General features: G+C 39.9%; 1 protein-coding gene across 21 annotated transcripts in view; it reads left to right on the forward strand.

The window, feature by feature from the left end:
• Positions 1–1,371: 1,371 nt before the first annotated feature.
• Positions 1,372–24,616, forward strand: part of PHF21A (PHD finger protein 21A) — a 197,120-nt gene continuing 173,875 nt past the window's right edge. For 5 of the 21 annotated variants that reach the window (XM_086677584.1, XM_086677585.1, XM_086677591.1 and 2 more), the window contains exon 1: positions 1,378–1,905. The gene's annotated coding sequence lies outside the window, so the exon portion shown is untranslated. Of the gene's footprint in view, positions 1,906–2,137; positions 2,306–2,743; positions 3,144–24,616 lie in introns of those variants that run through there. The other 16 variants (XM_086677576.1, XM_086677574.1, XM_086677581.1 and 13 more) reach the window with 9 other exon arrangements.

Raw genomic sequence — 24,616 nt, forward strand, 5'->3', positions numbered from 1 at the left:
AAGTTGAAAACTATCGATTTGAAAATCTAAATAACCCCCCCACCAAAAATTAGGGGGGCCCCTCCCCTCCCCGCCAAGAAATCTCTCAAAACAAGAATTCCTCTGATGTTTTTTTTTTCCCTCCCTGCAGTTCTCCATGTTACAGTCCTTGGAGGTAGAATAGGCATAAAATACTTTCACTAATAAAATATGACAAACCGCCGGATTATACGTGGCCGATTCCCAGTGATTGCCCTGCTACACAAAGCAGAAAAGTAAATGCCATCATCCCCCTTAGAACAAAAGAACTTAGGAATAAAAAACATGGAGAGGGGGGAGAAAGCAGCAATAAATAAAGGTGAGGGAAGGACCCCGTCCCCCGCCCCTCCCCGACGCGAGTGTGGGACTAAGTGTGGCTAATAAAGTGGTTCAAGGGTAGTTATTTGGAAAGGGGGCGGGGTGGCGAGGGGAGGGAGCGGGCGAGCGGCGGCCGGGGATTGCATGTTGCATTCGACTTGAGGTTGCATCTTTCTCCTGTTGCCTGGACCACGCTCCCCCATTGCAGTGCTTCCCCATTGCTTCCCTTCGCTCTTGCCCTCGCGGCTTTTTTCCCCCCTTAAAACTGCTGTTGCACGGGAGGGAGTTGGGGCCGCTCTGGAGCCCCTTTGCAGCTCCTGCCGGCGGGAGGGGGGAGTTGGGCTCGGGCCGCGGAGTTGGGGGGGCCGCAGCGGGCTCCGGCCTCGCCTCGGCTGCAGCTATATGGGAGCCGAGCTGCGGCGCTGCACGGGCCCATCATTGCGGCGGCCCCGGAGTTTGGCCGCCGCCGCTCCGTGTTCAGCCCCATCACCGCCGCCGCCGCCGCCGCTGCACTGGAGTTTGGCTGCTGCTGCCCTACTTCACTCTAGTTTAGTTTCACTCACTTTACATCCGGGTTTTTTCCCTAGGCAATGGGGGCCGCAGCACACCCCGTTCCTTAGGCAAAGTGAAATAAATTCGCCGCACCGACACGTCAAGTAGTCCGCCCGCCCGAGCGCCGCCGCGGGCCCCCGCCGCCCCTCCCGCCGCCGCCCCGTCGCCCCCGGGGGGGCCCGTGCGGCCCCGGAGCCGCCGGCGGAGACGCGGGGGCCCGGGCCGGCCGCCGTACAACTCCGCCCGGCGGCCCCCTCCCTCCCCGCCGTGCCCCTCTACCCCGGCGTCTCTTCTCCCCCCCCGCCCTCGTCCCCGCTTTCCCAGCCCCAGTCCCTCTCGCCCGGCTCTCGGGAGCGGCGGGGGCGCGCACGGCGGCGGCGGCGGCGGGCCGGCGGGGCCGCGCGGCGGGCTCCCGCGCGGGCGAGTGTGTCTGGGCCTGGGCGGAGGGATCCCCGGGCTGAGGCGGCGGAGGTGCTGCGGCCCGGGGCCGGGTGGTGAATGGGCTGGTGGTGCTCGCTGCTGCTGCTGAGAGGAGGAGGAGGAGGATGAAGAGTTGGGCTTGTTTGTCTCCCACAGTTTCTCTCCTGCTGCTCTGATTCCCCCCCACCCCTATTCCGGCCCGGGGCCTGTGTGTGTCTCTCCTGGAGGAGGAGGAGGATCCAGTTCCTCCCCCCACCCCCTCCTCCCCACCCCCCCCTTGCCTGGGGAAGAGGAGGAAAGAAACAGCCCAGAGAGAGAGAGAGAGAGAGAGAGAGAGAGAGGGAGAGAGAGAGTGAGTGAGAGAGGGAGAGGAGAGGAGGAGGAGGAGGAGGGAGAAGGGAACAACCTACCATCTTAACACACTAATATCTAAAAAGTGCGAGAGGCCCAGAGCAGCAGCAGAAGCAGCAGCAGCAGCTCCAGCTTCTTCCCTCCCTCCCCATGAAGAAGAGTTCCCTCCTCCTCCTCCTCCTGCTTCTCCTGCTCAGAGTTCCTGCCTCCAGCTGCCAGGGGGGACAACCAGCCAGCAGCAGGAGGGTGCAGTATCCCAGCTTTTCCATTCTCTCTTCTCCTCACTCTCCTCTTTTTTTCTTGAGTAGCTCTCTTTCCCCTCCCTCCCCCCTTCCCCCTCTCCCCCTCTCCCTGTCTCTGTCTTGTCTCTGGTGTTTGTCTCTGGGAGGAACTGGGGCTGCCTGCTTGGAGTTTGTTGTGGGGGGGAGGTAGGGGGAGGGGAGGGGTGTGTGGGAGGGAGGAGGGAAAGGGGGGTGTTCTCGTCAGGACCCCTCAGTCAACTTGAGATTTGAGCAATAACTTCCCCTTCGGGGCGCCCCCCTGCGTGCCCTTCCTATTCCTCCCCCCCTAAAAAAAAGACAATGGAAAAACCTTGTCTCCCCCTTCCTTCCCTCTGCCCTCCACCCCTCCCCAGGATAAATTGGAAGTAAGTTTATGAGCAGCCTCGGGAGCCTGGGCGCTGAGTGCTGGGCCGAAGCGGGTGACAGAGGCGGCGCGCCGGGGGTGGCGGGGAGGGGGCGTCACATTGTCCCGGCGGGGGGCCGGGGAGGGGGCCGCCGGCGGGGGCGGGGGGCGCGGAGCCTCGTCCGCCCCCTCGGCTGTCCCTCGGCCCGGGGATGGTCGCCTTGGCTCCTTCATCACCCTGCTCCCCCCCCCCCCCCGGGATGCTGTCGGGGGGAAGTTTTTATTATGATTATTTAATTAATTAATTAATTTTTTTTTTTTTTTTTTTTTTTTTTTTTTTGGAAAACCATCTTGTTTGGTGACTGAGGGATCTGGTTAAAAAAAAAAAAGCTGCGGCTGCTGACGCTGCCGGGCCCGACTGTGTGTGTGTGTGTGTGTGTGTGTGTGTGTGTGTGTGTGTGTGTGTGTTGGTGCATTTGTCTTGGGTGGCCGGAGCAGCGTTGGGGAAATTCCGCTTATTCTTCTTCTTCTGCAACTTGTTATTCCGGAGAGTCTGCCTGCACCCCTCACCCCGGGGCCGGCCCTCCCGCACTCGCCCCCGCCGCCTGCGGCCGCGGGGCGCCCCCGGGACCCCGCGCGGGCCGGGGTCGGCAGGCCGCTCCGAGAGGGGCCGCGGCCGCCCCTCCCCCGCCCGCGCCCCCGCCGGGGGGAGGGGCGCGCGGAGTGGGACTCTTTCCGTTTGGTCCAGCCCCGTCGTGCACGCAGTTCCCAACACTTCTCGTCATCCTCTCTTTGGTCTCTTTATTCTGCTGAGCGGTGCTGTTAGGATTTCTTTTTTTCCCCTGACCACGTTCGCTATGGTGGGTAGCAGCAAGGTGGCCCTGGTAGGGGAGGGGTTGATATCGAGATTGGGCACCAGGGGAAGAATGTCTCGGTTCAACTTTGTCTGTGGCTTGCACCCCCGGAGAAGGCCACACGCCGGTTGTAGGGTGCAGATGTGCTGAGAGTGATTTCTAAGTAGTTGAGTTGTTGAGATGAGGGTAGGACTGCTAATGGTAGGCAGGTTTTGTTTTCATTGGTGAATCCGGTGTCATCATATTCAGGGCATATGTTGAAATATTCTTTGTTTAGGTCTTGAAGTAGAGGATCTCACTCTGCACGTCCACATTGTGTTGTTTTTAAATGATGTCTGCAAGTGTGGCTTTCTAGAATTTCAAATGTGAGTTAAGGTCCGGGCGTGTGTGGGCCTCAGCATTGGCCTTGACAGTGAACTTTGTGGCTGTGTTTTGGATTTCAGAGATTTGCCCCATAGCTGGGATGTAAGCTGTACATTTTTTGTTAATAGTAGGTGTCAGGAATGTAGATGCTTAAGCTGGGGACGTTAAAGGGAGAACATTCCTGTATTAATAATTGATAGCTGAATATTAGAATCAGATTAATTTGGGTTGTGAAAGTTTTTTTTTTTTTTCTCCTCTTTTTGAAGCAGCTGTGCACTCTAGGAAGGAAGCCTTTTCATAGACACACTTTATAGGAGTTCTTTAGGGCAGGGAGCTAGAATATCTCCTTTTGGAGAGGATACTCATGAACGTCTCTGGCTTCATTGAGGGCCTGGTAAGGGGACTGAAACTGGGACTAAGACATCTAAGTGTACTTTTCAGTGTTTATGTTGTTTGTTTACATCTGGTGTTGTCTCACATTTGGGCACTAGAAATAAATAGGTCAGTTTTGCTTTTGGTTTTTGAAGAGTAGCCCCCTCCCTCCCTTTTTTTTTCTTAAGTTTCACAATTTACTTGGTTTCACAGCATTGTAGGAAACTGTTACTACATTTTTACTGGAAATACTATTATTCATTTTGATTTTGGTAAGTTCCTTTCTATTCTTTCTTTCCTGTCTTCACTTGTAAATGGACTCTACATTGTGGGCTTAACACTAGCTTATTAGGGGCTATTAAAAATGTCTGAAGAATACATTTTAAAATATCAAGACATACTTCTTGATGGCAAGGAGGAAATTTTTGTGTGCAGTTATACTCCTGTTTCAAAAAATTTCTGTACTTAAAACTTAAGTAGATAGACAACTATCCTTAAATAGGGAGCATAGTAATAGTGCAGAAAAGTCTCAAAACACAAACTTCTGGCTAATAATGTTAAAAATATTCCAGGTGCTTTTTTTTTTTTATATCAGACTTTTGCTTTTGTTAACATAATGGTATTTGAATATGACTGGCATTGCTTGACTGCCGTAATAAAGTCTTTCGCTTGAGTGCTTTTGAAGGCTTTTAAAGGTAGTTTTGAGATAATTTTGCAAGCTTTATTTAAGCATGTTGCACTTTGGACTCAGGCAGGTCTTTATGGAACCAGAATAGTGATAGATTAAAAAGAGTCGTACCAATGCCAGATTTTCTCTTTAAGAGATATAAGTGATGGACAGGGCCCTCTTTCTTTTAGCTTTGAAGGGTTCATCCTTTTCTGCATTCAGTCATCTGGGAGAAGCTGCCTCAGAAATACTCTTCTTCTGCTTACATGAAGAACTCTAAATGCTATCCAGCAGGAGGTGCTACAGCAAGATAGACCCAATCTCTGAATTCTGAGGGTCTTGCTACTTATTATAGCTCTATTAGCTTCAACTAAGCAGCAGGATTAACACCTTAAAGTTCCAGAAAGAACTTTGAGTAAGTCCATTTTAAAAAAGTCCATTAATAAACTATGTTTGTTATTTGATACTGAAATGTTTGATCGCTTTTTACCTGCTTACAATAGTATGCAAAGTAGCTTTGTTATTGTGGATAGCTTAATGCCACGCTTACGTACAGAGTGCTCTTAGAATTATTTTGATGATCAGTTAGTTTTGTATTGGTGAGTGGGCTGTTGAACACTTATGTGAAAAAATTACCGTGCACTGGCTATAAACAAAAGAAGTTGGTCTGACTTGGGGCTTTAGGTTTTTGTGTCATCCCTGTAATATTAATACAAGTAGGATATTGGGTACTTGAAATTCTGGAAAGGGAGATACTGTATGGAAAAATTTTAATTTCTGTGTTTATGTCTCACATCTATGGACAGTAATCCTAATGGATAAATTCTTAGGCACTCACCTTCATAAATACATGTATGTGGTTGATGTCTTTGAGTTGGTCTCCAAAGAGATTCTTGAACTGTAAGTAAAGTTATATCTGTGAGTATAGGTCATTGCTGATATGTACATTAGTAACAATAACTGCATAAAGATGAAAGTAGTTTCATAGCATCTACAGCACATGCTCCTTTGAAACCCTATAAGTGTTAGGTGAGTTGATTTATCCCTGGAAATATGCGACGGTGGTAGCTGGCAAAGTTTTATATCAAAGTTTTAGAAAGTTAGAAATGTGTAGAAAATCTGATGAACCTGCTTTGCATTTTGTCGGTTTTCTAGGCATAATACTGTACTTTTTTTTCTCAGTAAGATCAAATGAGATAATACATTGTAAAAGTTCTTTGTAAATTATCAGAAGCCATGCAGATGTTGAGATGGGTAACTAATTAATACATGGACAGAAACTTCTGTCTTTAAAATGTTAACTTTATCCCCATGATTTGGGAAATGAGCACATTAAAAGTGTACCCCCCCAACACTTTCAGAATTTTTTTTTTTTTTAATGCTACTGTGGTTACCAAAAAGCTCTTTGTTAACAGTTTTGAAGCTTTGTTTAAAAACTGCTGTGGAGGCAGTTTCTCATAATTAAAAAATAAAGATCATTTTTCTTTTTGTAGATCCTGTGAGATGTGTATCCTCCATTAAAATTTTCCTTCATTTTTTCATTGATGTGATAGTAGTTGATTTTAGTGAATATTTAAGTTCCTGGATTCTTCTATAGACTCTCATTAACACACACAGTAACAGATGTCACAGTTAAGGTTTTGATTGTTTTGAGGGATTCTGTTAACTTTCTGAAAAATTCGTGCTAACTAAAGCCTTCAAACTTGTTTCAAAGTGAAAAAGAAGTATATCTGTATGTATTAGTATTAGGTACATGTGTATATCATTTTGCCTCTTTTAGAGGGATGCTTGAGGAAATGACTACTCAAATCTAGAGGAGTGCACTGAAATATTTTTTGCGCAAAAATAACCCCAAAGTTTAAAACTCAGAGCCTTGATTTGTAGCTTTTTTAATAGACTCTGCTCACAAATTTGTACTAAAATAAAATAAAATAGAGATAATTGGGAGTCCTGGTGTTTATGAGCATTTCAAAAGGTTTAGTATCTTAAATTTTAGAAGTGACTGCTCTTTATGAAATAGCCCCTTTAATTAGAAATTAAATATAGAAACTTGTTTCTGTGTGAAGTGAGAAAAACATTTGACTGTTTAGATAAAAATGAAACCTCTCAGGGTAGTATTAACTTTTTTATCCTAAGGACAGTGAATGCTTAAATTTGGTGTTTTGTTTTTTGTTTTTTGTTAAGGAAATACTGAAGTTAGGGTTATGGTAATATGCTTTTAAATTTTGTATTCTTAGTATTTTATTGCTGAAGTCTTTTGTATTTAATTGCTATTCACAGGGAGAAAAGGAAGGGATTAAAGTTTTAGGTCTCTAACCTTTGACAGAATTCCTTCATATCTATAGTCAGACTTGATTTCTTGAAGTATGTTTGAATCTTCATGTTAATTTGTCCTGGGAAATAATCGTGATTTTTGTTGACTTCTCAGGAACTTTTTGTACATAGGCTTTTCAGTAGGCCCTAAGTATTCTTTAGGAGCATAGCAGTATATTTTGATCACTTTAAATTTAGCAGGTGTGTATTTTTGCTGCTTTGAGATTTTTTTTTTTAAGGAGGTAATATGCTAACGCTGTTTTAAATTTATTGTAGATAATTACTTCTTAAATAGCATATGTTTTCTTGCTTGTGTGTATATGTGGCTTGCTATTTTTTAGGCTTTCATATAATTCTTACTTGTGTATTAAATTTTTGGAGTTATCTTTTGTGAGAATGCTGAAATAGATGTTTAAGAATAACTTTTGATTTACTTGTCTGTCAGTTCAGTGTTAAACTGGGGGTGGTGGTGAACTCTTCCCTTTTCGAGATAATACATGAGGTTCAGTCAACCTTTGGGTTTTCTATAGCAACTTTCTTACACTAGACACTTGTGTGGCAGTTTGAATACCCCTCCATTTCTCTTCCTCCAATACATTGCAAGGCCTCCCCCTGTTTTAAGAAATAAAAAATACCAGGTCTCTGTTGAAGGAAACTGTTCTTTCCTATATTTTGGAATCATCAATGGAAATGTTTTCAGCTTTTTTAAATAGACAAGTGACTCGGTAATAGGGTGATAGGAAGGGAATGGGGCCTAACAGGTTGGTGATCTAGGCTTTATTTTGACTCTGTGGGCCTAGGGGACAAAAAATAACTTAAACACAGAAGCCAAAAAGATGGGTTTTGTTTTATTGTTTTGGCTGCATTGAGAATACAAACTGTCAGTACTTGAGGAGAAGGAGCAGCAGAAAGGAATTGATTTTTTTCTGCTGCAGATCCAAGTATTGTTAACCATGTGCATCTCTAAAGCAGCATACTTACAAATCAAACAGTAGTTGATTCATTCATTCAATTACCAGTCAAACCCTAGACTGTTTTTTTTTTTTTTTTAGATTTTTAAATAAGTACCAAAAACTTCAGAATAATGACAATAATTTCCTGATAAAAGTGGGTGATAGTAACCATGGCAACTGCTATCTCTGGCCTTATGGACAGTATGTTGTATTGATGAAGCTTCAGATCCTGTAGTAGCCTGTCACTTTTATGGTGAAATGTAGTAACATGTGTTGCAGGTGATTTTTAGCTGGATTGTGTTAAATTTGTGTGCCAGCTTATCTTTCCTTGTTAGGAATTTCTTGGACTATATTCCACAGCATGTTTGTGAAGGTGCTGTTGCCTGAAAATAACCCACCACCTGTGTTAGGCCTCCTGATGCAGATTGCACTTAGTTTTTTCCCAGCCTCCTTCCTCAGTCTTGCAGAAAATAGGGATGTGTGTAGAAACTGTAAATACATAAATAATGGCTCAAAACTTACCTGTTTGGGTTTGGACATGTTATTGATAGGTAAAAAAAATCTTTTGTGTTTTTAGAAGAGGTCAGTGGATGAGAGAAATGAGTCTGTACTTGGAATATTTTTTTCCTAAGTGTTCTTTCTGGAAACGTGTATGTGTGTGAAATGAGGGGCTAGGAGTGGAGGGCAAAAATAATTGAGTAAGGACTTGACAAAAGAGAAACTTAAGTATTGTTTTTGTGTGTGTGATGATGTTATGTGTATGTATTACTTTAAGAATATATTTCCTAATGTGCATTATTAGAGTATGGTAAATGTTTTTGTATGAGAATTTTTTGTGAGAAAAATTACATATAAAATATAACTTGAAAAACTGTTAAGAGAAAACCTGACAAAACAATTAAAACTTTTTTGGGGAGGGGGATAGAGAGCTTTGATACTAATCCAACCAAAGTTAAAAAAATGGCTTTGAGTATCATGGTTTAAAATTTTTTTTAATTGTATAAAACCTTTTTTTTCTTTTTAAGCATTTCTTTTATATGCTTATCCTGTATGAGGTTTTTCTAATGTGAAAATGTTGTTCTAAATATTGATACTTTTCCAATATGTACTAAAGAAACTGCCGGAGCAGAGAGCAAACAAGTTAGATCTGAGTTTGACTAGGCCCTGATAATAAGATCTTGTCAAATTGTGCTCGAGATAGTTCAGACTTTCTTGAAACTTACAGTGATAGAGTGAAGTGGTTTACTTACTACAAGTCCCAGGATGCATTTCGGGTTTTTGCTTAACTTCGGATTAGAGCATTGCATGCTGGGACCTGTAGTTGATTTAAACAGCACAGAGAACCCTTCCCTCTTGTCTACTCCATTTTATACAAACAGCTTTCCAAGCCTCTAAGAACTTTCTGCTAAGTAAAATTTGATTGCTAATATTATAATTATCATGGTGCTGTTATTCTAAAGTGAGTCTTCAGAAACACTCTGCTGTTTTAGTTTATCTTGGATTAGTTTGTTGTTGTTTTATCAGCTACTATAAGATTTACATGTACAATAACTGATACATGTGTATATGTGTGTGTTTATATATTTAAAACTTTGCAGTTGTAAATTTTTTTGTTGTCTGTGGTGGTGCTAAGATCACTTTATAATTACAGCATATAGATTGCTCTTATGGGCATCAGGAGCTTATAATCGTAGGGCCTGATATCTGCTGTTCTCTTTTCTTTGAATGGGGCCAGTTATTCAGTGCCCGTATTTAAGCTCAGAGGTTTTTTATTATTATTATTCTGTCATAATTGTCAACATCTTTTATCTTAGTATTTATTATTTTTTTATTTAAAATTGTTTTATATTTATTTCCGTGCACATACAAGTGGGGGAGGGGCAGAGAGAAGGAAAGACAGAATCCCAAGCAGGCTCCACACCATCAGCGCAGAGCCCCACGTGGGGCTCAAACCCACAAACTGCGAGATGAGATCATGACCGGAGCCGAGATCAAGAGTCTGACGCTTAACCGGCTACGCCACCCAGGCACCCCTTGAATCTTAGTATTTTTAAAATGGAAGACAGATGCCTGAAACTTAATGTAGTTTTAGTGTAAATTTACTACTCAAAGATGTAGTCTGAAAGAGAAAAAGGTAAGGTTTCTTTAACAGTTTGTTTACATTTTCAGTCGTGAGTTTAAATTTCTATTCTTTTTGTTCTTTAAAGTTCTGATTCTTTTATTAATGAATATCAGTATGTTGTTGCAGGGAGTAAATGTTAAAGTCTGTGGAAGTGCTTGGCACAGTGCCTGGCACATAATAAAGCCTCAGTAAATGTTCAGAAGTAGCAGTAGCAGCAGTAGTAGTAGTGGTTCTTGTTACTAAATAAACAGCGTTCTTCCCATTTTCCCCTCTCTTTTTACATTATTATCTGATTAGAAGCCTAGCCTGTTTCTGATAAGACCTTGAGATTTTTGTTCTATGGTGATGATGTGGCAATTCCTTAGAAGTTTTTGCTGTACGTAAAATGTCTTTGCACCTCAGTTTCTCCCTAAGTGATACGTGCCTCAAGTCAGACAACCAGCCAGTAGCAGAATTTTGACCAGGATTCAGCTCTTTGTCACTGTACCGCAGCCCTTGGCTGACTTTGGAAAGTTCAAAAAAATAATGAAAATTTCTTCATTCATAATGTGTGCACTGGTAAAATATCCAAAGTAGTTTGATTAAAGAAAATAAGACGCTGCAAAAATGTTCCTCACGTCACAGTGTAAGTAACCTTGGAAAAATTCTGTTGTGTTTAGAAGCATGAACCAATCCATCACCACAGTTCACGGTGTTACAGGATTGATGTATTGGAGGCCAGTGAGCAGCCCCAGAAAGAAAATGTAGTTTCAGGTCTGTGGGTTGTACTTAAAATGTTAGGTTCAAAAAAATCATAAGTCTTTACATTCTTTTTCTCTTTTAGGACACTAACTTCTTTTAGGCTCTTGAACTTGTAGGATATTTTTATCTCCATGGCTAGTCTCTTTTAGCTTTTGAGAAGGGAAAGAGACATCTGGGAATATTGTAAAATGTAAGCATAAGTTGTGATGTATGTGCTTTAGTTTGAGGGTATACGGAATCAAGATCGTGTCTTTCTTACCTGCCTGGCCAGTATCTATTCCAGCTTTTTCCAGCTTGAATATAGTTCATGGGATATTATTGCTGAGCGCTGCTGTGTTTTTAAAGAAGATTCTGCCTTTAGTAGTAATTATTTAAGTACTCGTTTACACAACAAACCAACGCACTATAATAATACTAACCTTTTTTCTCTCATAAATGTGAACTGAAATTTGTTAATATTTTGATTCTTTAGATGTGTCAAAAATTTGTGGGATCTGATCGGATATGCTTCCACATTATGAGTGGTTTTATTTATCTTATATTAACTTGACTTTTTAAGACCCAACATTAAAATGAAATAAATTTCAGTGGTTACAAAGAAGGGAAATACAAAAGGCTAAGTTTTATAAGGGGTAAAATAATCTCTAGTATTAATTGGCCAATGCAGGAAAGATCAGATTTGGATGAATTCTCCTTATCTACATTTTATAATTACACACGTGTAATTTTTGAAATACCAAAGTCGGAAATAAGGAGAGTAAAACTGGGCAGCCGTGAGTAATCCCTGTAGAGTCCTCTGACACACCTACAATATTGAGCACAGTTTTCTGTCTTTTTTTAATGAAATGTCCCAGGCCAGTGGAAGTGAAACAACTGTGATGATGTCAGAGGACTTGGCTTTTGAGACCAGTCCTGTCACTAGCAGTGTGCTCTTGGGAAATTCAGCCTTGCTGGGCTTTAGTTTTCTCTGTGGTACAATGGGGATAATGGTAAAAGCCTGTTTCACTATGCTGTTCAAAGGACCGGGTGAGATAATACTCATGAATGTACTTTATAGACTAAAGTTGTATGTATAAATCGAGTTTTTAATCACTAGTTGATGCCTGGATTTTAAGATATTTGTCTGTGTCGTGTTAACAATGTTAATATTTTTTAAAAAAATTTCGTATATGAGTTAGAATCATCTGAGTACCCCCCTGTCCATGGCCAACAGACAAGTTCTTAACTTGTTCTAGCATAGTTCTTGACAGTGTGCCACTGATACATTGTATGTGTGTGTATGTAATATATATAAATATCATAAATGTACTGGTGTGTTGTTACGGTAATAAAAACTTTCAATTATGGGCTTTTATATTGAAAAGTATTTTTATACGTTAATATACAAACTTACACAGATATATGTATTTGTTCTTGGAAAAGTGGCATAAATATAAGACTATTTGGCAGGTTGTGAACGGCTCTTGTACCGTAGGGTTATTTGTTGTCTTAATAACAACAATAATAATAAGGGTTTAACATTTACCGAGTACTTATTATGTATAGTGCTAAGCCTTTTTACATATAGGATCTCATTTAATTGTAATTCTCATAGCAGTATTCTGAGGATTTACTGTTCTTACCCTACCCCCATTTTATAGATGAGGAAATGAAGGCCTCCCTGGGATCACATAGGTGTAGCAAATGCTACCACCTGAATTCAAGCCCAGGTTTGAGTCCAGAGCCTTTCCTCTTAAGTGTCCATAATATTGTGTTAAACTATGTAATAATTCCTGTTAAAAACCTAGAAAATGAATTACTAAAGAAGTTTTTAATTTACTGAAATGGCCACAGCTATGCTATATCATTTTGAGAATGTTTCATGTTGATTTTGGTTGGGTTAGATTATTTTGGGAATAGTGAGCTTTGGAATGGAATGGAAATGAAGGCTTTTGAGATAGTGCCTGTCTTGTTCATCACTGTATGCCAGTTGTGAAGCACAGTGCCTAGCATGGAGTGGGGACGAAGATCCATTTCTTAAGGTTTGAATTTGAGCACTTTGGCATGGTAGGTTATTTCATACATTTTCTGAGTAAGTGCAAATATTTTACATTGGCTATTTTAATTAGTCCTTAGGTAACTGTCAGAGTTTTAGAGGGTTTGACGAGAAATGGCCTTTCTTTTAAGACATATTATAAAGGCAGTGCATCTGAGTTAGTCTAACCATATAGTTATTATAAAGTAGAAAATTAAAGTCATCCCATTCTACTTCTAAATTTTCTTGTGTTTTAAATATGTACTATATATATCCATTTCAAAAATAAATAGAATTATACCATGATACCGTCCTGAAGTTTACTCTTTTTCAAGTGGCTATTTAAAAAACTTGTTCTTGGAAATACTGCTCATTAGGAAGTGGGAGTGAGGTAGAAAGGAGAGAGGTAAGGTTTATACATTAAGGTTATAAACCTGCACTCTAGATTGATGGTTACCTATGGGGCAAAAAGCATTTTAAGTTCTTTTTACTTGTGCCTAATGCCTTAGAGATGGTCATTGTTATTTTTAAAACTTTGAAAAACGTTAACCAATTTAAAATGACAACACCATTTTCTGTCCTGTGCAAGTAATTTAGGAGACATCATTTCAGAATTAAGTTCTGCTAGTTTATTCTGGTAGCTACTATTTATAAAGAGATCAATTATGGTTTCACATAACTTTTTTTTTAAACTGGTGGGCTCTCTTCTTGGTTGTTAGGAGACGTTCATTCAACATTTACAAATCAGAATAGTGTTTTAAAGCTGAGGAAATAATTTTAATATTTTAATTAATGGAACCTCAAACCGGTACTGCTTAATCGGCACGTAGATAGGTATCCTGCATGGGAATTAGTTATGGTACTCTCATCTTTATGTGAAGAGTGTTGGCTGACCTTACTCCCATTCCCATCCCTACTCACTTAACCACTACCAAATGTTACACTGAAAACCCCCCATTTAAAAAAAAATTTTTTTTTTTAACGTACGTTTATTTTTGAGACAGAGAGAGACAGAGCATGAACAGGGGAGGGGCAGAGAGAGGGAGACACAGAATCTGAAACAGGCTCCAGGCTCCGAGCTGTCAGCACAGAGCCCGACGCGGGGCTCGAACTCACAGACCGCGAGATCACGACCTGAGCCGAAGTTGGACGCTTAACTGATCAAGCCACCCAGGCGCCCCTAAAAAACCCCCCATTTTTTAAAGCAACAAAAGAAGAAAAAGATAAATTATCCGAGTGCCATTTGTTTTTCTGGCATTGTGTAAAATAAGACATAGGCAAGGCCTTAAAATCTACATTAAGGCTTTGAGAGTTTTATCTTGGTGCTAAGGTTATTAATCATAATTCACCTTTGTAATTTTTAAATTAAAAAAAATTTCTTTCATAGGTAATAAACTTTTCCTTATAAAAAAAAAAAAGGCCTTCCTAGTTCTAGAATGCACTCCTTGTGTCTGAGGTGCCTTAATGCTTCTTTAGACTCATATTTAGTAGTGCTGAAGCTTGGCTTTAAAATTCCAAGAATTGGATCTGCTAGGACATAGCAGTTTACTTTATTTATTTTTAATTTGTTTTTAAGTTTTATTTTATTTGAGAGAGACCGAGATGGTGCAAGTGGTGGGGGGGTGCAGAGAGAGGGAGAGAGAGAATCTTAAGCAGGCTCCTCACTGTCAGCTCAGAGCCTGATGTGGACCTCGAGCCCACAAAACTGTGAGATCATGACCTGAGCCCATACCAAGAGCTGGATGATAAACCGACTGAGCCACCCAGGTGTCCTGGGCAGTTTATTTAAACTACAGTATAGTCAGTTTTAGCAAGCTAGTTCAAGAGTTTTCTCATCGGTAGCATTCATATGTGCTTTTCACTTTGTGTGGCTCAGACCATGCCCTCAAAAGTATTTTATTATTTCTCAAAATAGTCTTATAACTGTACAGAAGGCTCAGTTCATGTCATGGATGGTCAAACTGAGGCAGAGACAAGAATGTGAGTAAGTTAATGGCAGAGCCTAATTTTCCTCTCTTACTTTTGGCCTTTGTAGCCTCTTGTCTCCAAACTTTAAAAAATTATGACTACCAGTAAATGTATATTTGTATGTAATTTTCTGAATTACTGTTTTATGTATGTTATAAAACATACGGGAAAGCTGCAATTTAAAAAAGGCTGATACTGGGGCGCCTGGGTGGCTCTGTCAGTTGAGCGTTCGGCTCAGGTCATGATCCCAGGGTGGTGGGATTGAGCCCAGTGTCGGGCTCTGCTATGATCTGAGCAGGGAGCCTGTTTAGGGATACCTCTCTCTCTCTCTCTCTCTCTCTCTCTCTCTCTCTCTGTCACCCTCTACCCCCTCCCTCCCTCCCTCCCTCTGCCCCTCTCCCCATGCTGGAGTATGCTTTCTCTCTGTCTCAAAGAAAAAAAGTTAAAAAAAAATAAAAATATAAATATAAGTTGTAATAATTCCTTCCATGGCCCCCTTCCATGTGCAGGGTGTGGGTGCACCCACTTGGTGACTAGTGCTCCAGAAAGGCCATTCTTCCGCAGAAGAGGCAGCCATGGGGACACCTGGAGGACAGTTGGCACAAGGTGTGGGGCTTTTAAGTTGGAGTGATCTTTTGCAGCTTTTTAATTTTAAAGAAACAGCCTTTCTTTCTGAGAAAGGCCGAAAGATTGAGAGTAAAGGCCTTGGGAGAGGTGAGCTTAAAAGACAGAAATATAAGCCTTATTTGTTTTCTTCTAGTTGACCAAAGGGAAGAGGCTGCCTACCCTGACAGCTCTTACTCCCACTATAGAGATGGCAGTGCCTTTTTCTGTTGTTGTTAGGCAGTTTATAGAACGCAGGATAGCTTGGTAAGCGTCTTCTCTGTGCCTGATATGACGTAACATTGTGGAGTATGCAGCATGCATGTTAAGTACAAGTGGTTGTATTTGGCTTGTTGCTGCAGCATTTTTGAGGATGTCATAAAAAGCAGTTCTCGTTCGATAGAGTTGGATACGTGCAAATTATTGAAATCATCATTTCATGAAGACCAAACTTTGTCACTTGGATTATTCTATTTAGTATTTGTTTATTTCTCTCCTCTCCTTTCCCCCACCCCCCTACCAGTACTTCAGAGCAGAAATCTTTTTCTGAAAGGAACAGATGCTGTTAACTTATCAGGACCTGATACTAAAAAGCCTACAAAAATCTTTGTGCTGCTTATTTTCTTTATTTAATCTATATGCAAAGCATATTGTAATTATTGCTGTTAGAGGGTTTTAAACTGATGGTTCCCCACCCTTTTTGTGCACAGGGGAGATAGATTAGGAATGCCAAATGGACAAGTTGGTATAAAGAAATAATGACCACTGAAATAAAACAGGAGTTCAAATAAAAAGCAAACCACATACAAATGTAGAATGAAAATATCTTTTAGTAAAATGTTAGCATGCTGTACTTGGAACAGATGCCACATTAATTCAAAAGAGAGCCCAGAAAATGTGGCAACTTTACGATGTCAATGGAGGGAGCTGCATAGTTCCTTTTCTCATTGTGTCAAGTTCTCAGTACCTCTAGGTCCAGTCCTGTTCTTCTGTATTTATTTGTTTTTACCCATAACTTGTTAGTATACCAATATTAAATCCATGCTCATTTTTATTTATGTAATTAAACACATTGTCATAATAGTAGATATTAGGGTGAAAAGCCCAGTAACTTGTAATGCAACAGCAATGATTTTTGTTTTAAATATGTGTATAAAAATATTCAGAATCTGAGGTAAAAATGGATTTTTTGCTCACCTTTCAAGGCACATTTATGATAATAAGATAGTCTTAAGAATTGAGACTTTCAAAGAGGGCTAGGCTTTTTTTTTTTGAGGCCCATCCTTTTTTGAATGTAGAATTTGGACAAGTTACAAAACTATGAGAATTTTGCATTTTTTTTCTCATTTAAATTTGTAGTTATCATTGGACATTTGTTATGATTTTTAAGTAGCTTAGATTCATTCATTCCTTTTGTGGTGTTTTTTATGGTGTTTGGGAAGAAGAAGAAAGGGTATTGGAAGGGTACTACTATACACACTTGGATACTTCCAGAGTGACATTCATTTTATAGGAGATTGCACTGGGACATCTCTGAATTGCCTGTTCCTTGCAGTGCATGGTTAGCGTGGGTCTGAGTGTGGAGAGAGATGAGCTAGGGGCTCTTAACCGGATTTACAGTGTGCCACTTCCTGAGCAGTGCAATGATCTAATCACTAGGGGCGTATCCCTTGTGCCTATAAAGAAGTCTGGTGTGCATGCTTAGAAGAGTACTACTACTTTTCTCTTAATTAGTCAAAGCACGAAGGCTTACAATTTAGTAATTTTGTTGGAAAGGTTAGAAGTTTTGTTTTCATGCAATTCCGGTGAAGGGAAGTTTTTAGCATGGAATGAAGATCACTGGTTAAGTATCAGGTCGACACAGTTTGCATGGGTTCAAATCCTGGCTTTGCCACTTTACGGTAGCTCTGTGATAATGGTCAAATCACTTCACCCTCTGTACCTCTGCTCTCTTTCTTCGTAAGTAAAACATGAATAATTAATAGTACCCATAGCTCGAGAGGCCGTTATGAGGAATTGGTAAGTTAATGTACAAACTACAATAAGTTCTTGATACATAGTAGTACTAAATAAATGGTAACTGTTGTTAGGTATTAGAACTTAACCTTAATTCCCAACTCCTTTCTTCGCTTCTCAAGGCCTCAGACAAATGTTGCATAGCGGGAAAAGAGCCTGAGCTTTGTGGTCTGACCCCTGGGTTGGAATCTCTGTACAACCACTTAAAGTTGAGTGTGTGACCTTAGACTGATTATTTATGTTCCCTTCAACAAAGATGTCTCTTATACGAGCACTGTGCTGTTCATTTGGACTTCAGTTTCTTCATCTGCAATGTGGGAATGATAGTACCAACCTTCTAGGATTGATGTGAAGATAAAATGAGGAAATCTTAAGACACTTGATAAGCAATAGCTGCTGTTAGCAGTGTTATGGTTATAGTCCCACTAGAAGATTATGGGGAAAGAGTAAATATGGAGGGCTTAGCTGGAAAGGAGGGTTTTTTTTCCTGAAATGTCATGGTGAGAAGAGGTATGGATGGGAAAAGTGTATCTAATGAGTTCTTGTCTGTGAAAGTTCCGGGAGAAATAGAAAATATGTGGGAATATGTCAGTTTTAACAGACTTTAAAAAAATATCTCAGGGCACTTTATGCTTACTAAAAGACTTAGCGATATAAGCCTTTTTTTTTGCATCAACATAGTAATGTGGTTTACAATATGTCACTTAGCGTGGAGTCAGTAGTAGACTAGGCATTCTAACTCAAAAGTCTAAAGTCCTAATCAGCTGGTAAGTCCACTGGGTCGGCTGCTCAGGATAAATTATGTGTTTAACCCTTGAGAACACAGGCTTGGGTGGGATAACTAAGGGAAACAATTGTGGAGGCACACACACGCTTTCTAGTAACGATGGACATCATTTATTTGCCTTCTGATTTTGGGCATTTTGCCTTTGTGAAGTTTCCTCTCATCTGGTGCCTGGTCTTTTCTTATGGTAATTGTTATTTTCTTTCTATATTTAATTGTCATATGTTACCTATATTGAGCTTAGAAACTGGGCCTAAGAATAAGCTGATCATAAGAAAAGCAACTCTTTAAGTTTCTTCCTTACAGTGATCTTAGAATTAAGATGTTTTTTGGTAAGGTATTTGAGTTTTTAATATGTCCATTAGTGTGTGTGTGTGTGTGTGTGTGTGTGTGTGTGTGTGTATCTAGTAAGTGAAATCAGTAATTGAGGGAGGGGGAATGATCATTAGTGTGAAATAGAATTAATTTTATTCATTCATTACGAATTCGGATCTGAAACTTTTTGATCTTTGATCTGTAGAGTTTTTTCCCGAGGATTCAACAAAAGTATTTTTAACAGCTTATCACAACACACTGAATATGGCATGTGTTACCACCGATGAGCATTTGAGTTAAAGTAGAATAATAGCTTCCATTAACTTTTTGTTCTTATTTACTCAACTGTACCAGTTCATAAAGGCCTAGTAGGTGGGTAGAAGCATTTACTAGATTTTATTTTGTCTGTGTTCCTAAAACAACGTTTCTGCTTTCTGAGCAGAAATTCCAACAAGTTTGTTTTGATAAAGTGCGATACTTACGTTTGGTTTTCTTTCAATTAAAAAAAAATGTAATATTACTTTACAGTTGCTAGAGTGGTCAGTAAGTGAAGCCTTGTAGTTCTAGAATTAGCATAGTATATGCACAGTATTACATTTTCTTTATGTAGGGCTTAGAAAAGTTGGCTTCTCTTGGGTGAATGGAATTTTAGAAAGTTTAGAAGTGTATTTCATCTTTTTTTTTTTTTTTTTTTTTTTTTTACTTTCTTTTTTTTTTTTAAAGTGTATTTCATCTTAATGAATGCAGGAGTTAGAAGTAGACCCTATGAGGTCTTTGGGGTTGATTTAAAGAATTGCACGGTTTTGAAAATCAGTCTGTCTCTACCCGATTTGTAAAAGGTGGGCCACTGCTGCCTGGGCTGAACTGTTAGACTTAAGTGGAAACCTGTCTGGTTCAGGGGTGCGTTAACTGTGTTATAGAGAGGTGCACATCTATTACGCATACTCCCTCTGTTGCCTTTCCTCTCCCCTTTTCTTTACTGTCTCTTTGCCATCTCTTCTCTGTGTACGCTATCCCGTCTGCTCTTGATCAGTCCCTCCAAAGCCACCACCATCTTACTCTGTCTCTCTTAAAAACAAAACGAAATGCTATCGTAATGGTTAGTTTTTAAATGTTTTTATTAAATTTTTAAAAAATATTTATTTTTGAGAGAGAGACAGAGACAGAGCGTAAGCAGGGGTGGGTGTCAAGAGGGAGAAACAGAATCTGAAGCAGGCTCCAGGCTCTGAGAGCAGTCAGCACAGAGCTCGACACGGGGCTCGAACCCACGGACCACGAGATGATGACCTGAGCCGAAGTCGGACGCTTAACCGACTGAGCCACCCAGCTGCCCCTAGAATTTCTTTCTTTAGTCTGTAAAGTACAAAATGTGGCTGTGATGCCTTGTTTTTAGGCATTGTTGGCATTTCATTAGTTGGTAGTTGCAAATAGACCTTTTCCAGATTTCTCCTAGTGGTTTTGAACTGTTAACTGAATTGTTTTGGTAAGAAAAGTAAAACTTGGAAATTAGCTGTGGCTAAATGTTAATGGCTATATTGGATTTAAATTCAATAGCTCCTAAGATCTATCCAAGGCATTTCATCCGTTACGTAGTTATACATACTGAAAAACATATTTGAGAAAAGAGTTTTCACTTTGTAGGATTTTTAAAAACCTCTTTTCATGGAAATTTAAAAACATATGCAAAAGCATAGTGAATAATATTAGCAAACCCCACATACCTCTTAACCCAACTTCAACAGTTATCATTTTGCCAATGTTTACAGTGTGTGAAACATAACAAGGAAAGTAATTTTATGTTTTTAAAACATGCAGTACAAGTAGATCTGTTGGTATACTGTAAAAAAATGTGTGTGAGAATGTTAACTCTTTTCATACATTGTAAATTTAATACTGGTAACCACACTTTAGGATAATACTGCTTTCATAATTTGTCTTTGAACTTATTAAAGACATCAGCCACTACTGCTAGAAAGATTTTAGTTTTCTTACCCCTTCTGTCTTTAGAAACTCTGGATTATTAGTTTTGAATTTACTATCCTTGTTAGTTTCATTTTATTTTATGTACACTTGCCTGTTGGCAACTTTTGTATGAGCTACCAGTAATGGTCTTTTCTAGAATATGTAGGGCAACTTAAAGTTGGAAATTACAAAATCTTGTTCTCAGCATTTTTTTCCTTTGAACGTTCTATTTCTGTGTCACCTGGTTCTATTTCATCTGCGTGTATGTATCAATTGACTAAGGAATACATGTTATTACTTGTTAAAATAGTTTGTTGAGGAGGGAATTTTGATTATCTGCTATCCCTGGACCTGATAACAGTGATTAGGAACTTAAGTTATTTGCTCCCTCGTTCACTTCTCTTTGGAGTAGTAAGTTGTGCATGTGCCTGCAGTTGTGGGGCCTGCTCATTTCTAGTCACTGCAAGGTGATGGTAGCCTTATTTCTGAATTTCCTTGCTTTTATTAGTTTAAATTAGACCCATAGGAGTAATTATTCTACCCCAATGCATGAGGAAGCATAGTCATTGGGTGTTGTGCATCTAAACCCGCATGCAGTGCATTGAAAAGGTATCTTCAATGTTATGATGCTGTTTGGCATATTTAGTTTAGTGCAAGGAGTGTACTTATTTAATAGGACCTGTAATAAGCTTCCTTTATACCAAAGATATATTTTTAAAAATTATACCTAAAGACGACTCTATAGTATTCCCTAGTAGAGTTCATCTAGAGCAGCAAAATCTTTCTAAAATAAAACTTATTCCTTTAACCGGTATTCATTTAAGTGGGTTTCTCTGTACTTGGTTTCCATGGAAATAGCGAATAGCTAACGTTATTTATAAGGTGAAAGTAAAATAGGGTGCCTAATGGGACCCCATGCTGCTCTGATGAAGAGACTTAGGAAAAAAATCCATGCTCATGGGATTTTTTTTTTAACAAGGTTAATGGAAGCCCTGATTTCAGTCTTCTGTAACAGAACATATTTTTGGTTTTAAAGGCTAGCATTAATATCAAGCAAACTTCTTTTTTTTCTTTTGGTGTATATTGCTTTCACTTTCAACTTTTAGGACCACTTATCAGCATGATTGAGGCTTTATGCTTCAGACTCGTGTTTCTTTGTGGTTTTTGTTTCAAAAGTTAAAATCTCCAGCATATTGTAGCTTTTTCAGTTTCTCATTGACATTTCAAAATGCAGATAAAAAGCTAAATGTTCATTAATGATAGCAGTGATGATAAAGAATCAATATGTTGGACTACATAGGTTTTTTTTTTTTTTACTATGAGTGTTTGGAACCATTTTTAGTTTTCAGGCCTTAAGTCAGGGTTCTCTTTTATTTGTGTTGTGGCGCTAAACCTGTGTAGAGAGAAAAGATTCTCATTTTCTTTTGGGGTTAAAAACGGGGCAAATCTTAATTTTCTCTCTCTTTTTTTTTTTTAAAAGGATTGTTGCCAAAGCATTTTAATTGAAATGAATGTTAATTCTTTTAGCCTTTGAATGTGGATTTGGAGTAAACCTTTCCTTTTTCCTCATTTCTTCGGTAAGGCCTACTCTTAGTTTTCTAGGCCTACAGCAAAGCCTTGCATCTCTTAAACCCCTTCAAGTGAAAGAATATCATTCTCTTTGTGTTTGTGTTTGTGATTGGTGTGTGTGTGTGTGTGTGTGTGTGTGTGTGTGTGTGTGTGTGTCACTAATTTTTCTATAGCCTGAAAGGCACCTGCTCATTTTCCAGCCTGGTGAGTACAGCAGTGCTATATTGAGAAGTGAGGCAGTATGGAACACAATAAGGTGCAATAATTTTTATTTAGTTACTTTTGGTCGTCCTTGGCAGCTTGTGATTGTTATCCGTTTGTCTGGAAGTACTCTGTGATTATTCCTGGCTAACAGTGCAGCAGGAGTTTTCTTCTGTGTTTTAAAAGCAAGGGTTGTAGTGTACTTAGGGCTCCATCAGGGGAGGAGTTTTTGTTTTGTTTGTGTGTGTGTGTTTCTGGCTATAGTTGGATTTACTGTGCTCTGATTTTTAAAAATTTGGCTGTCTTCATCCTGTTGAATTTTTGCAAGAGGTATTTTGTCTCCAGCAATTCACTAGTTTCTTCTGTGCGTATTGGTTGGTGCTATTTTATAAAATATCCTCAGTGTGTCAGTTGTTTTAGTTTAGCCTTTTCTTGTATATTTTTAAAATCAGGTGTTTACTGGTGACCTTCCTTAATGACTTCTGTTTGAATTATCTTTGTGCTTTAGAGACATAGGAATTTGGGTCTATTATCCCATTTCTGGGAGAACAAGTCCCAGTAGTTGCAGTTAGTGCAGTAGGAAGGGTTTTCATAGATGCAGTGCTGGGCATTGATCCTCCTCCTTGGTGCTTATGGTTTACACCCAGAACTCCCATTAGTGTTAATAGGAGACACTTGCTTAAATCCCTGTACACCAGCATAAACCCAGACTCCTTTGTAACGCCTTATAGGTAGCTGAGTTGTTTTTTTGTTGTTGATGGCAAGAGTTTTGGTCCTGGGGTTAACTGAATATTAAGATAAGAGTTTGAGTTATCTTGGGATATGGGTGATTTACTAAGTCTGATCTGTAATTAAGAAGTTTATGTTATGATTAGACTCCAAAAACATTTACAGCTTTGTGAGCTGTGGAAGCTTGTGAATAAGGATTTTTGTACTTTATAGCATGATGAAGCAAGATTTCTTCTTCCCATTTATTTCTTCTAGTACTTCTCAGCTACAAAATAAATGATTCTACAGGTTTTTATACAAATTGCAAGAAGACTTGGTAAAAGTTATGTTTTTATTTGTGAGCCTTCCCACAATTACTCTCTGACCTCTTAAGTCTTTTGTCAGCTAATGTTGCTCACATTTTCAAGCATATAGAAGCTAATAACGTGCACTTTCTTAGAGGTTGGACATTGCAATCACTGGTCAAGTATTAGGAAATCACTGTTTACTGTGCCTATATGTGAACTGTGGATTTTTATTACTTTCATTTATTTATGCACGGTATAATGGAAGGATTCCTAGATTGAGAGCAGTAAATCTGGGTTTTAGGCTGGGATTTGCCTCCTGCTATCTTTGTAGCTTTTGGCTAGTCATCTAGACTTCTTGGATTGCTGTTCCCCTGTGGAATGAAGGAATGGTTTTGGTACTCTGGGGTGTCCATTCTAGCTGTAGGCTATTTGAAGGCCTACTTTCCTAGGTACTGAAGGAAATAGAGGACTAGAAGGCAATGATACCTAATCCTGGCTGCCCATCAGACTCTTCTGGGGGAAGTTAAAAAAAATACAGCTATCTGAGCTCTAAGACAGACTACATGAATTCAGAATCATTAAGGGTAGAGCCTGTGAATTCATGTATTTTTTGAAATTTTAGAGTTATCCTGATCAAGGTTTGAGAATGACTTATACAAGGCATTAATTCTAGTCTGCTTTGTGTGTATGTGTGTGTGTATAGTCAGGGAAATAAGACCTGTAAGTTACAATGTGAGACCGTATGTGGTTAAATTTTAAGATGAATGTGAGTGATGATAAACTATCTGGGAATTCAAAGAGAGGAATCGCTGGGATTTGGGATGGTTATAGGGAAGGTCTCCATTTATTGCTGAGTCTTTATCTGGACCTGAATGACTGCCTGAGATTTGGCTAGGTGGAGAGAAGGTGAAAAGGGTGTTGTTGGTAGAAGAAAGAACATCCTCACAGAAGTTTGGGGAGAGGAACAATTCTGATGACAGTTGTAGTGTTTACTTTATTATTCTACTCCTGGAACTGCTGTATATTTCCTAAACATTTTGAAAGAGTGTACCATGAAGATATTTGATAGAAGAGAGTGTTCCAGTCACAGGAAAAAGCAAGTAGAAGAGCCTTGAGAAGGGAACTTGTTTGGAGTTTCTGAAGTACAAAAAAAGAGGTCAGAATGGCTGGAGCAGATTAAGCAGTGGGGAGAGGGGAAGAGATGGGGTCTGAGAGTAGCAGAGGCCCAAATCACTTTGAGTCTTGTGGGCCATTACAAAATTTTTTAAAATGTTTTTTTAAAATTTATTTTTGAAAGAGAGAGAGCGAGCATGCACGTGTGCAAATGGGGGAGGGGCAGAGAGAGAAGGGGACAGAGGATCTCAAGCAGGCTCTGTGCTGACAGCAGAGAGCCTGATGCGGGGCTTGAACTCCTGAACCATGAGATCATGACCTGTGCTGAAGTTCGATGCTTAACCTACTGGGCCACCCAGGTGCCCCTCTTGTGGGCTATGTTAAAGG

The sequence above is a fragment of the Puma concolor genome, chromosome D1 (genome assembly GCF_028749965.1).
Source record: "Puma concolor isolate L17-30 chromosome D1, mPumCon1.1.hap2, whole genome shotgun sequence".
Taxonomy (NCBI): Eukaryota; Metazoa; Chordata; class Mammalia; order Carnivora; family Felidae; genus Puma; species Puma concolor.